The following is a 16,288-nucleotide window of genomic DNA, read 5'->3' on the forward strand; positions in this document are numbered from 1 at the left end:
CTTGTACATATCCTCTGCCTTGTGTTTCATCAAACTCCCTGCATCTGTTCAATCAGTGCCCTTTCCGGCTTTAGCTTGTTTGAGTAGGTTTATGTTTCTTACAACAAAAACATCCACAAAAATAATGGATAATTTGAATATTCTTTAAGTATTTTTTATTTATTTAAAAATCTATATTAAAAATATAGAATTTTTATAATCAAGCACAAATATTTCATCCAAAAATCTGTAAAAATATGCAGGTAAAAAAATGAAACAGAATATAAGTGGATGGTCAAAATGAAAATATTTTTGTACATATTTATCATGAATTTAAGTCCCAAAAGATATGAGGTGGCATAGAGTAAAATACATATACTGTAGGTAAAATTAATTTCAGAAAATAAAAGTTAAATAAATTACAGAGATGGTAGATATTATGCCAGGAAACTAGGATAAGAAAATCATATTAACTGAATGTAGAATTTGATTCCAAGCTTTCTAGTCGCCAAAGGGAGGAAAAGCACAGAGTGATTTTCTATCCGTTGTCTGATTAAAGGAAGCATCCTTGTTCTTTAGAAAAGACACATTTTTCTCTGTTTTTTAAGTCTGAATTCAACATCTTCAATATATACTGTTGTAGATTATGAAATGTGAACTTTAGAAAAGTAAAAAAGATAGTATCATCCATCTAAGACTTTAATTTTGTCCTGTAGAAATCTGTGACTTAGTGAGGTAAACCAATTTGCCTTGGGTCACACAGAAATAAGAGCAATTTGGTAAATGATACAGAAATATTTTCCTGTTATGTTAAATTCTTTAAATTAGCATTTTTGGAAGTCATTTGTAGAGTAGTTCAAAGGAATTGTGTTGCTGTATCGCTTTGAAATTATAAAGGGATGGCTGTTTGACATGCCTTTTATCTTTCTGAAAAATAAACTTAGTTCCTAACTTGGTCTTGAATTGATAGCTCCCATCATTATTGAATAAGACAGTTAATCCCTTAATGAATATCTGCAGTTCAAATGTTTTCTGTTGTTGATTAAAGTGAGAGTCATGGGCTCCAAATGACAGATGTGCAGGTGGCAAAGTAATGTCCATATTATTAAAAAAGATAAAGAATGTTATTTGTATTCTTGCCCAAGTAGAGAATATTTTCACCTATCAACTTTGGGCAAAACAGTGCCAGTGCAAAGAGGAAAGATCATAACTCAGAGACTTAAGATGTGGACTTAGAAAGTGAATCCATGCCGGGCACAGTGGCTCATGCCTATAATCCCAACACTTTGGGAGGCCGAGGTGGATGGATCGCTTGATGTCAGGGGTTTGAGACAAGACTGGCCAACATGATGAAACCCCATCTCTACTAAAAATACTAAAATTAGCCGAGGGTGGTGGTGCACACCTGTAATCCCAGCTACTCTGGAGGCTGAGGCAGGAGAATTACTTGCACCTGGGAGGCAGAGGTTGCACTGAGACAAGATTGTGCCGTTGCACTCCAGCCTGGGCCTGGGTGACAAAGTAAGACTCTGTCTCAAATAAAAAAGAAAAAAAAAAGGAAAAAGAAAAAAGAAAGTGAATCCATGTTACTCAAGTCCCAAATGTATTAGGGTGAAACCATGAGAAATGTTTTTGGTTTATTTATTTATAAGATATGAAATACAAAGCCAGTGGAAAATTTCTAGGAACTAATATTGTGCAGTGAAAAAGAGAGTATAACAGTATATAACATATTGACCTCTTATCTAGCTTCACACAGAACTGTTTTTTGTTTGTTTGTTTGTTTGTTTGTTTGTTTTTGGCAGGACATTAAGCTTCATTTGGGTGATTATAGGTCTGAATTTTTCAAAGGTACTGGAGGAAAAGCAACAGTTTCATTTCTGTTTAACAGATACTACTTTTCCATGACTGCCAAAAACCAAGGTCAAGAAGGTGATTTGGCCAAAGGCCCAGTGTAATCAAAGCCACTGTAGGTAAAGTGAAACATTTAATTATAACTCTCATTTTCCAAATGACTTCTTGACTAAATGGTTGCTCAAACATGAACCCAGGCTGCCAGGAGTGATTGTGGTTTCTGTGTGGACAAATGAAGGAAATTAAAGAAACCAGCCTGTTTGTGTAATTCTTGGCTGAATAAGAATCCATTCTTGAGAGAATATATAATAAGAGAGTAAAAATGAAGGCTAAACATGAAAGGAGTAGAGGACAGAGCCTGATAGACTGAGGCTAGGCATGCTTTCCATTGACAATATCACATCAAGAGTAATAGAAGGTGAGAGGAAACAAAGATTGGATTTTAATATGCAAGTTTGACGCCAAAGCAATTGTTGCAATAATCGATAAAGCATGGCATAATATTAAGATTCTTTCAAAAACAGAGAGGAGTTGGCACAAGTCAATATGGGGACAAAGTTGGTGAGAATTCCTTACTTTAAGAATTTACAGTGTGAGAACATGAGTTGAGAAATAAAACTGTAATAAAATTACATTTATATTTATTTGTAAAATCGCACCTTATTGGAAATAAAAATAAAAATACAAAAGTATAGGCCGGGCGCGGTGGCTCACGCTTGTAATACCAGCACTTTGGGAGGCCAAGGCAGGTGGATCACGAGGTCAGGAGATCGAGACCATCCTAGCCAATATGTTGAAACCCTGTCTCTACTAAAAATACAAAAATTAGCTGGGTGTGGTGGCACGCATCTGTAATCCCAGCTACTCGGGAGGCTGAGGCAAGAGAATCCCTTGAACCCAGGAGGTGGAGATTGCAGTGAGCTGAGATCGCGCCACTGCACTCCAGCCTAGAGAGAGAGCAAGACTCTGTCAAAAAAAAAAGTATAAATATTCTATTATCCAACAATTCCTCTTGTAATAATCTATCCCACATAAACAATAGAATATGAATATATGTATATATATATGTACGTACATATGCATGTAGTTAGGTAGGTACATATACACATACACACAGTGATATGTACATATATATCTAAATTCCATTTCAGTATTGTTTATATTAGCAAAAACGAAGCAAACTAAGGCGCCATCTACATCATGCATCTTCTTAAAGGAAATGTATCATATGTAATAAACTAATTTTAAGCGAAAATGCAGGTTACACACTGATATGTAACAAGAAGTGTTAGAAAGAGATTTGTAAAAATAGATACACATATTGATATATGTATTATGATGCCTGCATAAGTAAAGCAGAAAGTTAGGAAGTACATATAACTCTTAGTTTTTGCCTTGGTGGGACTGGAGGGGTGAAAGAAAGAACTTTAATCTCCTTACAAAATTTTTAAAAGAACTAATGGTATGAGTAAATATGGGGTAAATATTTATTTTTTATAACTTTCTATATCTTATAATTTAAAAAATTTTTAATGAGTTATATGTTTATCTGTATATTAACTATCTGGTTTGCACAGATAGACTGCATAATTCTAAAGATTTTAAAGATAATATTAGGAGATAAACATCTCTAACATATCTTCCACTGGAAGAAGGAAAACTACGACTTTTACATGAATAGATCATTTTGTGTTTTATAATTTAATAAGGATACAACAGAACAGGATATGAAGTCAGGCAGGATTATTTAATGCCTATTGGTAAAAAAAAAGACTAACACTGGTTAAAAAGATTAAAAAGTAACAGAAAAATGAAAACAAATGCATAAGATCTAAAAGAAAGGGACAGAAAGACTACCATCAGAAGATGTGAGAAGATAGGTCGAATTATAAAAGCCTTATCCAGGAAGTCATCAGATGATTTTTGAATTATTAAATGGAGTGTCACAAAATTGATGAAAAGTAAGCCAGTTATATGCTTGCATGTACAAAAACAAAAAAATAAAATATATAAGGAAAACAAAGAGAAAAGATGCTTTAAAATCAATATAAAGTAGGATAAAGATGGTGGATGAAAAGGGTGCCAATCTAAAGGAAATGAGAAGGGTAGATGCAAGATATATGATTTCCACTTGCCAAATAATATAAAAAGACAAGTGGCAAACTATGGCTGCACAGAAATCTTGCCTAAAAGAAAATACAGAGGAAATAGAAAGCATCAGGCTCCCATAACCCAAGAGGCAAGGGAATGACATGATGCTGAACATTAATAGACATAAGAGAAGCTGATCAAGGAATGATTCGTATTCCACTTTTCAAGATGAGAAGCAAACAGGAGAAGTAATAAAACTAATAAAAATTTGCCTCTATTGTATTAATCAGCATTTCCAAAGAAGCTCATTTGTGAAGGAGAAAGAAAAAAATTGTGGTATCCAAAGGGAAAATATTTTAAGATCTAGTTTAAGTTTTCATAAAAGAACAAATATGTGATAATCCATGTAGCCTCTTTCACATTTTATAAAAATTGTATACCCAAGGAACTGGAAAAGACACATTCATCTAACATGGTTATTTCACTATCATTCTGGTCTCTCTGCCTTTAATTTCCTTGCTTCTTTCTTTCTTCTTCTTAACCCATGGTTTTAGACAATTATACTTCATTTCTTCAACCCCAATAAATACCTGCACGTTGCGCACATGTACCATAGAGCCTAAAGTATAATAATAATAATAATAATAATAAAAAGAAAAAAAATAAAAACATCACTGCTATTTCTACTAAAAATAAAAAAAAAGATTCTTTAGAGTATTTTGCTGCTTTATTCACTATGCACTTAGCTAATTTATGTTTAGTTGTTCTAATTAAAATGATTATTAAAATTATCTCAGTAATAGAAGACTTTTAACACTGTGTCTCTTTATTGATGGAAGGAAATTAAAAAGAAAGATTTATAAGGCCTTAAGATGTTGACTAAATTTGTAGTTTTGACAGTTTCACAAATTAAATTATTTTTAAGCAAAATGAACGAGCAATGTAGTGACAAATGTAAAACAAACATTGTTTTGGCATTTCACTGTACCTACAATGAGGCACATGGCCTCGGGGAGGGAAAAGGAATCAGAATGGATAATCAGGAACCAAGGAAGGGGCATCTGATAAAGTGCAGCTTCTGGGCTGTGCTGAAGAACCCCATGTTCTTGTTCTGTCTCGTACAGCCCTATAAGGCTTCTTGCATGTGCGGGTCAGCAATAGGGAAGGGTGTACATATGCCAGCACAAAGTAATAAAGAATTTATTTGCTGTGAATATAGATCCAAATAAATAAAATGCATACATACTATGTACTATGCCACATACAAGGAATACAAAGTTAACAGCAGGTGGACTTTTTCATAAAGCTTTCATAGTCTCACAGAGAAAGACTGTGAACAGATAACCATAACAGAACATGGAAAGGGAGGAAGACCTGTACCAAAAAAATGTAGTTGGAATTAAGAGGCATTTCTGGCCTCCTTGCAGGCTGCCTTTAATTCTCACTATTCTACTGAACTTAGTTTTCTTTGCCTGTCCAAGGTACACAGCATTCTTGGCATCATGCCCTCAAACAAAAATTTTTTTTTTCTCCATAGATTGTTTACCAATCCTTGCTTGCCTTTTATTTATTTATTTATAAATTTTTATTTATTTATTTTTTTGACACGGAATGTTGCTCTGTTGCCCAGGATGGAGTTCAGTGGTGCAATCTTGGCTCACTGCAACCTCTGCCTCCCTGGTTCAAGTGATTCTCCTGCCTCAGGCTCCCATGTAGCTGGGATTACAGGTATACATATCCACACCTGGCTAATTTTTGTATTTTTTTGTAGAGACGGGGTTTCAGCAGGTAGGCCAGACTGGTCTCGAACTCCTGACCTCGAGTGATCCACCTGCCTCAGCCTCCCAAAGTACTGAGATTACAGGCGTGAGCCATCATGCCTGGCCCTTGCTTGCCTTTTAGATCCCACTAACTCCCTACTCTGCCTTCTCATTCCCTGTGTCCACCTTTTAACTGTGGCTATTCCTTCAGGCTCATTCCCAAGCCCTCACTCTCTATATATTAGATGACAGTGGTTTTGAGGAGGATAAATATGAGTGGAAGAAGAATATGGAAGAGACATCAGTCTGAAAGCTGTTGCAAAGTCTAGAGATGATATCCATGAAGAGCTTCATGAACGCCTTTCATTAAAGTGGCTCTTGAAACATAATTAGAGTTTCAACAGGCAGAAAATGGGGGAAACATGATAGGAAAACGGATGGAACATTTCAAATCAAAGAACAACTTTTTAAACTCCAATATGGCAGAAATAGAAGCACAATATATTTGACATCTAGACCTGAATTTTCAGAAAATTTTTGGTCACGTTCAACTTGATATCCTGCTATCACCAGGAAAAACAAATTTCCAGAATCAATAGTGGAAACCTAATCAATCAAATCTCAAATCTCAAAGTCATCTGAAGCTCATTGGTAGCAAAGGCAGTGAAAGCCAATAATTAAAGCATCATTCTTATGCTTTTTAACAATTTCAACATTCCAGGAAAAAAAAAAATGTTGCCAAGAGATAAAAATGCCTGCATTCTGGGAGAACCCTTTTCTCAAAGCCATTGAAAAGGACATAGTAAAATTTTGATGAAGAAGGGGCCAAGATGGCAGATTAGAAGCAGCTGTGGGCTGTGGCACTCACAGAGAAATGAAAAGGGGTGAGTGAATTTAAAACCTGCTACTGAACTATCCAGGTTCTTGCATTAGGACTATCGAGACAAACAGCTCGACCCACAAAGAATGAAGAAAAGCAGGGTAGGGTGACAACCCACCCAGGAGTGGCATGGAGCCAAAGGAACCCCCAACCTCAGCCAAGGGAAGTGGTGAGTAATTGTGCAATCCCACCTGGGAAACCATACTTCTCCCATGGATCTTTGCAATCAGCAGAATAGGAGATCCCTTCGTAAACCCACATTACCAGGGCCTTGGGTCTGATACACAGAGCTGTGTGGAGTCCCTGCAGAGCAGCTGCTCGGGCATACACAGACACCCAGGAGTTTGGATACTCCAGTCCCAGGATTCCCAGCAAGGTGGGAGATCCATCCTTACATACCCCTAGAAGGGGATGCTGAATCCTAGGAGGGTGAGCCAAACAGCATCCTTCTGTGGGCTCTACTTCCATGGGACCTCACAAGTTAAGACACATTGGCTTGGAATTCCAGCCAGCCAGCAGTGAGAGGCTGCAGTCTGCCTGAGAAAGACCAAGTTCCCAGGGGGAGGGAGGCTGCCATCTCTGCAGTTTGGTTGACTCAGCTTGCCAGTTCTGTACCAGCTTGCCAGCTCTGGAGAGTCCAGGTCGTCCCAATGAGGAAGTGTCCCCCACAGTGCAGCACAGCTGTGCTACCACAAAGCAGCCAGACTGCTTCTTTAAGCAGGTCACTGATTCCATGTCTCCTGACTGGAGCCAAAATAAATCTCCATCCACCTACTACAGGTGCAGTTTGGGCTGGCAACAGGTCAGTAAATCCTGGGACAGAGTTTCCATAGGAAGGAGAAGGCTGCCATCTTTGTTGTTTCACAGCTTTCACTGTTGATACCTCCAGGTACAGCAAAAAACAAGGCAACTACTGTCTGAAGCAGGCACCCAGCAAACCACAGCAGCCCTATGGAAGTATAGCTGGACTGTTAAAAGAAAAACAAACAAACAAAACAACAACAACAACAAAAAAAAGGACTCCACAAACACCCCATCAAATGCCAGCAACCTCAAAAATTGAAGGTAGATAAGCCCACAAAGATGAGAAAAAAAATCAATGCAAAAACACTAAAACCTCAAAATGCCAGAGTGCCTCATCCCCTCCAAATGAGCACAATGCCTCTCCAGCAAGGGCACAGAACTGGGCTGAGGCTGAGATGACTGAATTGACAGAAGTAGGCTTCAGAAGGAGGGTAATAATGAACTTCACAGAGCTAAAGGAACGTGTTGTAACCCAATGCAAAGAAACTAAGAATTACAATAAAACAATACAGGAGCTGATAGCCAGAATAGCCATTTTAGAGAGGAACATAACTAACCTGGTGGAGCCAAAAAACAGAACGCGAGAACTTCACAATGCAATTACAGGTATCAATAGCAGAATAGACTAGTGGAGGTGGAAGAAAGACTCTTAGAGCTTGAAGACTATCTTTCTGAAATAAGACAAGTGGACAAGAATAGAGTTAAGAGAATTAAAAGGAATGAGAAAACCTTTGAGAAATGGGATTATGTAAACAAACCAAACCTATGACTGATTGGGGTACCTGAAAGAGACAGGGAGAATGTAACCAAGTTGGAAAACATACTTCAGGACATCATGCAGGAGAACTTTCCCAACCTAGCAAGATTGGCAACATCAAATTCAGGAACTACAGAGAACCCGTATAAGAAACTCCATGAGAAGATCAACCCCAAGACACATAATCATTAGATTCTCCAAGGTCAAAATGAAAGAAAAAATGTTAAGGGCAGCCAGAGAGAAAGGTCAGGTCACCTACAAAGAGAAGCACATTAAACTAACAGCGGGCCTCTCAGCAGAAACCTTACAAGCCAGAAGAGATTGGGGACGAATATTTAACATTCTTAAAGACAAGAATTTCCAGCTCAGAATTTCATATCCAGCCAAACTAAGCTTCATAAGTGAAGAAGAAATAAGATCCTTTTCAGACAAGCAAATACTGAGGGAATTCATCACCACCAGGCCTGCCTTGTAAGAGTGCCTAAAGACAGCACTAAAGATGGAAAGAAAAAACCATTACCAGCCACTACAAAAACACACTGAAGTACACAGACCAGTGACACTATGAAGCAACCACATAATCAAGTCTGCAAGATAACCAGCTAGCATCATGATGACAAGATCAAATTCACATCTAACAATACTGACTTTAAATGTAAATGGGCTCAATGCCCCAATTAGAAGACACAGAATGGCGAGCTGGATATTGAGCCAAGATCCTTTGGTATGCTGTCTTCAAGAGATGCATCTCATGTGCAAAGACACACATAGGCTCAAAATAAAGGAATGAAGGAATATTTATCAAGCAAACAGAAAACAGAAAAAATAAGAAAGGGGTCGCAATCCTAGTTTCTGACAAAGCACCCTTTAAACAAACAAAGATCAAAAAAGGCAAAGAAGGGCACTACATAATGGTAAAGGGTTCAATTCAACAAATAGGCTAACTATCCTAAATATATTATGCATCCAACACAGGAGCACCCAGATTCATGAAGCAAGTTTTTAGAGACCTACAAAGAGACTTAGACTCTGACACAATAATAGTGGGAGACTTTAACATGTCACTGACAATATTAGACAGATCTTCAAGACAGAAAATTAACAGAGATATTCAGGACCTGGACACAGTTCTGGATCAAGTAGACCTGATAGGTGTCTACAGAACTCTCTAACCCAAAACAACAGAATATACATTCTTTCTAATCACTACATGCCACTTACTCTAAAATTGATCACATAATCGGAAGTAAAACACCCCTCAGCAAATGCAAAATAACAGAAATCATAAGTGTCTCTTACCATAGTGCAATTAAATTAGAACTCAAGATTAAGAAATTTATTCAAAACTACACAATTGCATGGAAATTGAACAACCTGCTCCTGAATGACTCTTGGGTAAATAATGAAACTAAGGCAGAAATCAGGAAGTTCTTTGAAACTAATGAGAACAAAGATACAATGTACCAGAATATTGAGGACACGGCTAAAGCAGTGTTAAGAGGAAAATTTATAGCACTAAATGCCCACATCAAAAAGCTAGAAAGATCTCAAGTTAACAATCTAACATCACAACTAAAGGAACTAGAGAACCAAGATCAAACAAACCCCAAAGCTAGCAGAAGACAAGAAATAACCAAGATCAGCACTGAACTGAAAGAGTTAGAGACACAAAAAAAGTTTCAAAAAAATCAATGAATCCAGAAGCGTTTTTTTGAAAAAAATTAATGAAATAGATATACCACTAGATAGACAAATAAAGAAGAAAAGAGAGAAGAGTCAAATAAACAGTATCAAAAATGATAAGGTGATATCACCACTGACCCCATAGAAATACTAACAACCATCAGAGAATATTATAAACACCTCTATGAAAATAAACTAGAAAATCTGGAAGGAAGTGATGAATTTCTGGACACATACACACTCCCAAGACTGAACCAGGAAGAAACTTAGTACCTGAACAGATCAATAATGAGTTCTGAAATTGAGGCAGTAATAAAGAGCCTACCAACCAATAAAAGCCCAGGACCAGATGGATTCACAGCTGAATTCTACCAAAGTTACAGAAAAGAGCTGGTACCATTCCTACTGAAACTATTCCAAAAAATTGAAAAGGAGGGACTCCTCTCTAACTTGTTGTATGAGGTCAGCATCATCCTGATAGCAAAATCTGACAGAGATACAACAACAACAACAAAACTTCAGGCCAGTGTTCTTGATGAACATCGATGCAAAAACCCTCAACAAAATACTGGCAAATTGTATCCAGCAGCACATCAAAAAGCTTATTCACCATGATCAAGTTGGCTTCATCCCTGGGATGCAAGGTTGGTTCAACATACAAAAATCAACAAATGTGATTCAGCACATAAATAGAACCAAAGACAAATCCACATGATTATCTCAAAATAAGCAGAAAAAGTCTTTGATAGAATTCAACATCCCTTCATGTTAAAAACTCTCAAGAAACTAGGTATTGAAGGAACATACCTCAAAATAATAAGAGCCATAAATGAAAAAACCCACAGCCAATATCATACTGAATGGGCAAAAGCTGGAAGCATTCCCATTGAAAACTGGCATAAGACAAGGATGCCCTGTCTCATCACTTCTATTAAGTATAGTATTGGAAGTTTTGTCCAGGACAATCAGGCAAGAGAAAGAAATAAAGCATATTTAAATAGGAAAAGAGAAACTCAAATTATCTTTGTTTGCAAATGACATGATCCTATATCTAGAAAACCCCATCATCTCAGCCCAAAAGTTTCTTAAGCTGATAAGCAACTTCGGCAAAGTCTCAGGATACAAAATCAATGTGCAAAAATGCTAGCATTCTTTTTTTTTTTTTTTTTTTTTTTGAGACAGAGTCTCACTCTGTCGCCCAGGCTGGAGTGCAGTGGCACGATCTCAGCTCACTGCAAGCTCTGCCTCCCGGGTTTACACCATTCTCCTGCCTCAGCCTCCCGAGTAGCTGGGACTGCAGGCACCCACCACCACGCCCGGCTAATTTTTTCTGTTTTTAGTAGAGACGGGGTTTTACCGTGTTAGCCAGGATGGTTTTGATCTCCTGACCTCGTGATCTGCTTGCCTTGGCCTCCCAAAGTGCTGGGATTACAGGCGTGAGCTACCATGCCTGGCCAAAAAATGCTAGCATTCTTATACACCAACAACAGGCAAGCAGAGAGCCAAATCATGAGAACTCCCATTAACAATTGTTACAAAAAGAATAAAATACCTAGGAAACAGCTAACAAGGAACGTGAAGGACCTCTTCAAGGAGACCTACAAACCACTGCTCAAAGAAATCAGAGAGGACATAAACAAATGGAAAACCATTCCATACTCATGGATAGGAAGAATTAATATCGTGAAAATAGCCATCCTGCCCAAAGTAATTTATAGATTCAGTGCTATTGCCATTAAACTACCATTGACATTCTTCACAAAATTAGAAAAAAAATTTTAAATTCATATGGAACCAAAATGAGCTTGAAGAACCAAGACAATTCTAAGCCAAAAGAACAAAGCGGGAGGCATCATGCTATCTGACTTCAAACTTTTCTGTAAGTCTACAGTAACCAAAACACCAAGGTACTTGTATAAGACCAGACACATAGACCAATGGAACAGAATAGAGAACCCAGAAATAAGAGCACACACCTACAACCATCTGATCTTTGACAAACCTGACAAAAACAAGCAATGGGGAAAAGATTCCCTATTTAAAAATTGGTGCTGGAAGACCAGGCTAGCCATATGCAGAAGATTGAAACTGGACCCCTTCCTTATACCATATCCAAAAATTAACTTAATTTGCTATCATTTTAAATTCCATACAAAAATTTGAAGTTTGAATATTTTTCTTCTGGAGAGTAAATAATTTGGTTCTAATAGTGTGAATATACTTTAGAAAGTAAGACCTAGAAACTTCAGCCTTCATATCCCAGATTCATCACTTTATTATTAGCCCTAAATAAGACTTAAAAATTTCAATGTGTTTCCTTTATGCCCGTAGCCAATTCTGTTTGGTAATACCCTTGATAATATTTTTTCCCATCAATGACATCTGAAGAACTATAGTCTAATCCTTATTATGAGTGAACGCTAGAGTATCTAATAATAACTAGGGTACTAGTTTAATGTCATTATAGTTTAGTTAATGTCATTAAACTAGTACCCTATAAAAGTCATTATAGTATAGTTAATGTCATTAAACTAGTATGCTAGTTCATCATTCTGATGAATTAGTATTTTTAAAGATGTTCATGTAATTCTGTGATAAAACATTATTAATAATCCCCACTGACTGTGAAGTAGAAATCTAAACTACTCATCTCAGGATTTCAGATATTCTACAAAGGAGCTCATTTTTCCAATTAATCTACCTCTGGCTAAGATTAGAGGCTTTAGGATCAGAGAACTGGTTTTATTTAAACAACAGTCTATCACTTACTACAACTGTGATCCAGTCTAACTTAACTTCTACCTATCATACTCCTTCTTTGTATAAAATGATGCTAAGAACATCTATCACACAGGGTGGATGTAAAAATAAATTAGATGATATATATTTCAAAGTTTTGAGTCTTGAAACAGCAATAAAAAGATAGTTGTTACTATCATCAATATATTGTCCCACTAGGTTTCCTTATACTTATCTAGAGTGATGTTATTTTGGTCCCCTATATATACCAACTCGACACAACTGAATCTTTACTTCAAAGGGGTTTCCCCTTCCTGCAATGTTACCCCACTAGCTATACATCCAATTCTCAGCCATCCTTCAAGGTCCATGTCAAAACTTATTTTCTTCAATAAAGTCCATTTCTAACCTCGCTCTTTTGTCTATAGGTCACACATAGTTTTGTTCTACTATTCAAATATTTTATTTCTATATATTATCTTTTAAGCAATCAATATTTCTTCTGTAGCAATATTTTACAAACCCAGATCTATTAGTGGATCATGAAATCCATTGAGAGGGCTGTGACTAAAAAATAAGTAAAATAAAAAGAAAAATTAAAAATCAAAAATAGGTAAAAAAAAATAGACTGTAATGCACATAGTAAGTATGAATATTGTCTGATCAAATTAAAGTTGCATTTGTGTGTGTATGTGTCCACATACAGGTATCTGTGGCCACTACCTAGAGAATGAAGCATAGCAAATGCATTTTCTCTATCTTAATATGGGCCTGTTGAATTGCAATGGCTCTGAGTCCTTCTGGTTTGATCTATACAGAGGCCAAAAGAAAAAAAAAAAAAAGTTCCAGGAGTGGTAGTCTGAGAGAGTTTCAGCAAATAGAAAAATAAATATTCTTATTACATTAAAATTGGAAAATAAAGCTATAATTTGGGAAACATGGACCAGAATGTCCAAATATCATAAAAACATTGCAAAACAATTGAGGGTAAAATAGGTCTCAATAAGAATAGAAGCAAATAAAATGAAAAAAAGAGTCATTATTAGAAAAATTATGAAATAAGAATTTAAAACACTTATCAGTAGAGTCAACTGGAATGATGGTAAATTGTTATGATGCAATAATCCAGTTAACTCTCTAATTGAGACACATTTTACCCTCATGACTAGATTACTGACCATACCTTAAGGTTTATATTGTAAGTTGCAAATGATTAATTATTTAAAATAATATTTTATATTATTTTTATAATTTATAAAAAATAGTTTTTTTTAAATTTCCAAAAGAATCTGAAGTTATTTTATAGATATAGGACATAATATATAATTTTAAATTTTATTTTCCATTAAAGACTGATAATAAAGAGCAGTGACATTAAATCAAATAGAATATTAAAAACTAGGAATAAACAAACATGCTTAACATTTGGCATTCAAGAAGTTACTATATATGAGTCAGGAATCTTTCCTCTTGTCCTGTGTAGCTTTACCTTATATCAATACCTCTATCCGTTTGGATTTCTGTTTTTGCCTTCTTCTCTACATTTTCTTTGTAGAAGCAGTCTTACCCCTTTCCATCTACTTTCAAGTCTTCACTCAGCTGCCCCCTCTTTCAGAAAATCTTTCCCCAGTTGATCCAAGTAAGAGCCTCTCCTGTATTACCATCTTCCATTACACTAATTATCTTGTACTGACAGTATGTGTGCACAACGTCTTTATTCGTAGACTAAAAATTCCTCTCTGTAGGGGAAAATTTTTTATCTATTTTTATATAAAATAGATAAAAATAGATAAAAAATAGATTTAAAAAATGCTAGTTTCACTAGCATTATAGCCATTGACAAATATGTACGTGTGCACAGATCCACTTCTATGCCACTAGATGGCACTGTTAATCACTGTGGTGCTCTTGGATAGGGCCTCAAGCCTTCGTGAAGTTTTGATACCCTAAAGCTCTGAAAACTGTTAACTCACTTTGGAAGGGCAAAATCTGACCTAACTTGAACTTATTTTGTGGAATAATCTGACTTAACCTGACGATAGAATATTTATAGTCTTCTTTTTCTCTGTAATGTAAATATTAATATGACTGATTATAGGGTGCTATCCAAACCCCAGAGGATTATGTAACATTTAAATTAAGCTCCACATTACATTTCTCAAATACAAGAAGTTATGATTTCTGAAAACCATCTAGCTCAAGAGTTTTTGATAGATGATGTTTGTTTTGCACCAACAATCCGCTGTTATTTTTCAGAAAATATTTTAATAATGATATGGAAAAGAATTCATTAAATTATAACCTATGCATCTGTGATAGCTCTAATCTCACCTATCTTGGCACCCAATTATGTTCCTATAAACCTTATTCTTTTTGCTTTCACAATATATGTCAATGTAAAAATTAAACTTTGAGAACATATGTACCTTTTTCTAAAATTTAACTGGTTACAAAATGTGGTCTATATAAAGATACTTCTTAACTTTTCCTGATTAATCTTGATTTTGTACCTACACTCTAGTAGAACCGATAGTTCTATTTGAAGTTCGCTGTTGTTCAACTCTCTTATGACATATTTAAATTACATGCAAATGAGCTGGTCCCACATACATTTATATTTTTCTATATTATACAATTTTTTATAACTGTAGAAATATCTTCAGTAGTGCTTATTAGTATTCTAGTTTAAAATATTTCAACCAAATATGATATGAAAATAGATTTTTTAAAAGCTAACCCCACTCCTTTCCTCTTCTCCTCCAAGTTATAGGAATTTATTTTGAAATATTATCTGCCAAAATCTGTGAATACTGAAGTTAACCTTTCAAAATGTTTTCTTAGTAAGGTGACCACCAGATACCAATTTCCTTGTTTCTTAATATGTGGCATTGCTTTTTCGTGTACCTTTAGTTGTTCTCAAGTCTACAGCCTTATTTCTTGGCTTACTCTGAAAACTCCAATAAGGAACCAAGGGATGCACACATAATGTAATAGGAAGACCATCTGAGTATGAATTAGAATATCTGGGTCTTAGTCCCAGGGCACTTGCACAGTAGTTTGGCAAAATGATGCCTCCTGCAACCCTTCTGGTTCTTATAAAATGAGACTATAAAGTATGAATATTTCTGTCTGGCTTATCCATCTCACATTCTCATAATGATTAACAGAGTCATTCTGCTTGCTTCCTGCTTACCTGTAATAGTTACCTAGCTTGCTGAAAGAATTAGTGGTGGTTTTTCCTACTGTGAGGCCTGCATTTGTCAACTGGCTAGACTCAGACACTTCAATAACAATCCAAAACATCTCTTTGCACTTTGTAGTCCGAGGTAATCCAGCTCGGAATATTTTGATTATCATTCCAGCTCCCTAACAAGTTATGCATTCTGGCGTCCTTCCTACAAACCTTAGCATGATTTTGCTCTCTAGCCATGGAAAACATCAAAATGGATTTTGCAGGTAGAATCCACAGGTCAACCAAAAGTATGGATATCGCTATGGTTAAGAACACACTCTCTGGAGCCTAGGTCAGTTTTAAATGCTGTCTCTAGGCTTTACTGGCCTTGGGAAAATTACTTAACCTCTCTGTGCAGTTTCCTGATGTACAAAATAGGCATAATAAAAATATATTCCTCATAAATGATTTAACATATCTAAAGCACTTACAACTGTCCTTGGACCATATAGTGCAATGACTATAAAAATATGAACTCTGAAACAAAATAGTCTGTTCTGAAATCCTGG

This window comes from Pongo abelii, chromosome 2 (genome assembly GCF_028885655.2).
Source record: "Pongo abelii isolate AG06213 chromosome 2, NHGRI_mPonAbe1-v2.0_pri, whole genome shotgun sequence".
NCBI lineage: Eukaryota > Metazoa > Chordata > Mammalia > Primates > Hominidae > Pongo > Pongo abelii.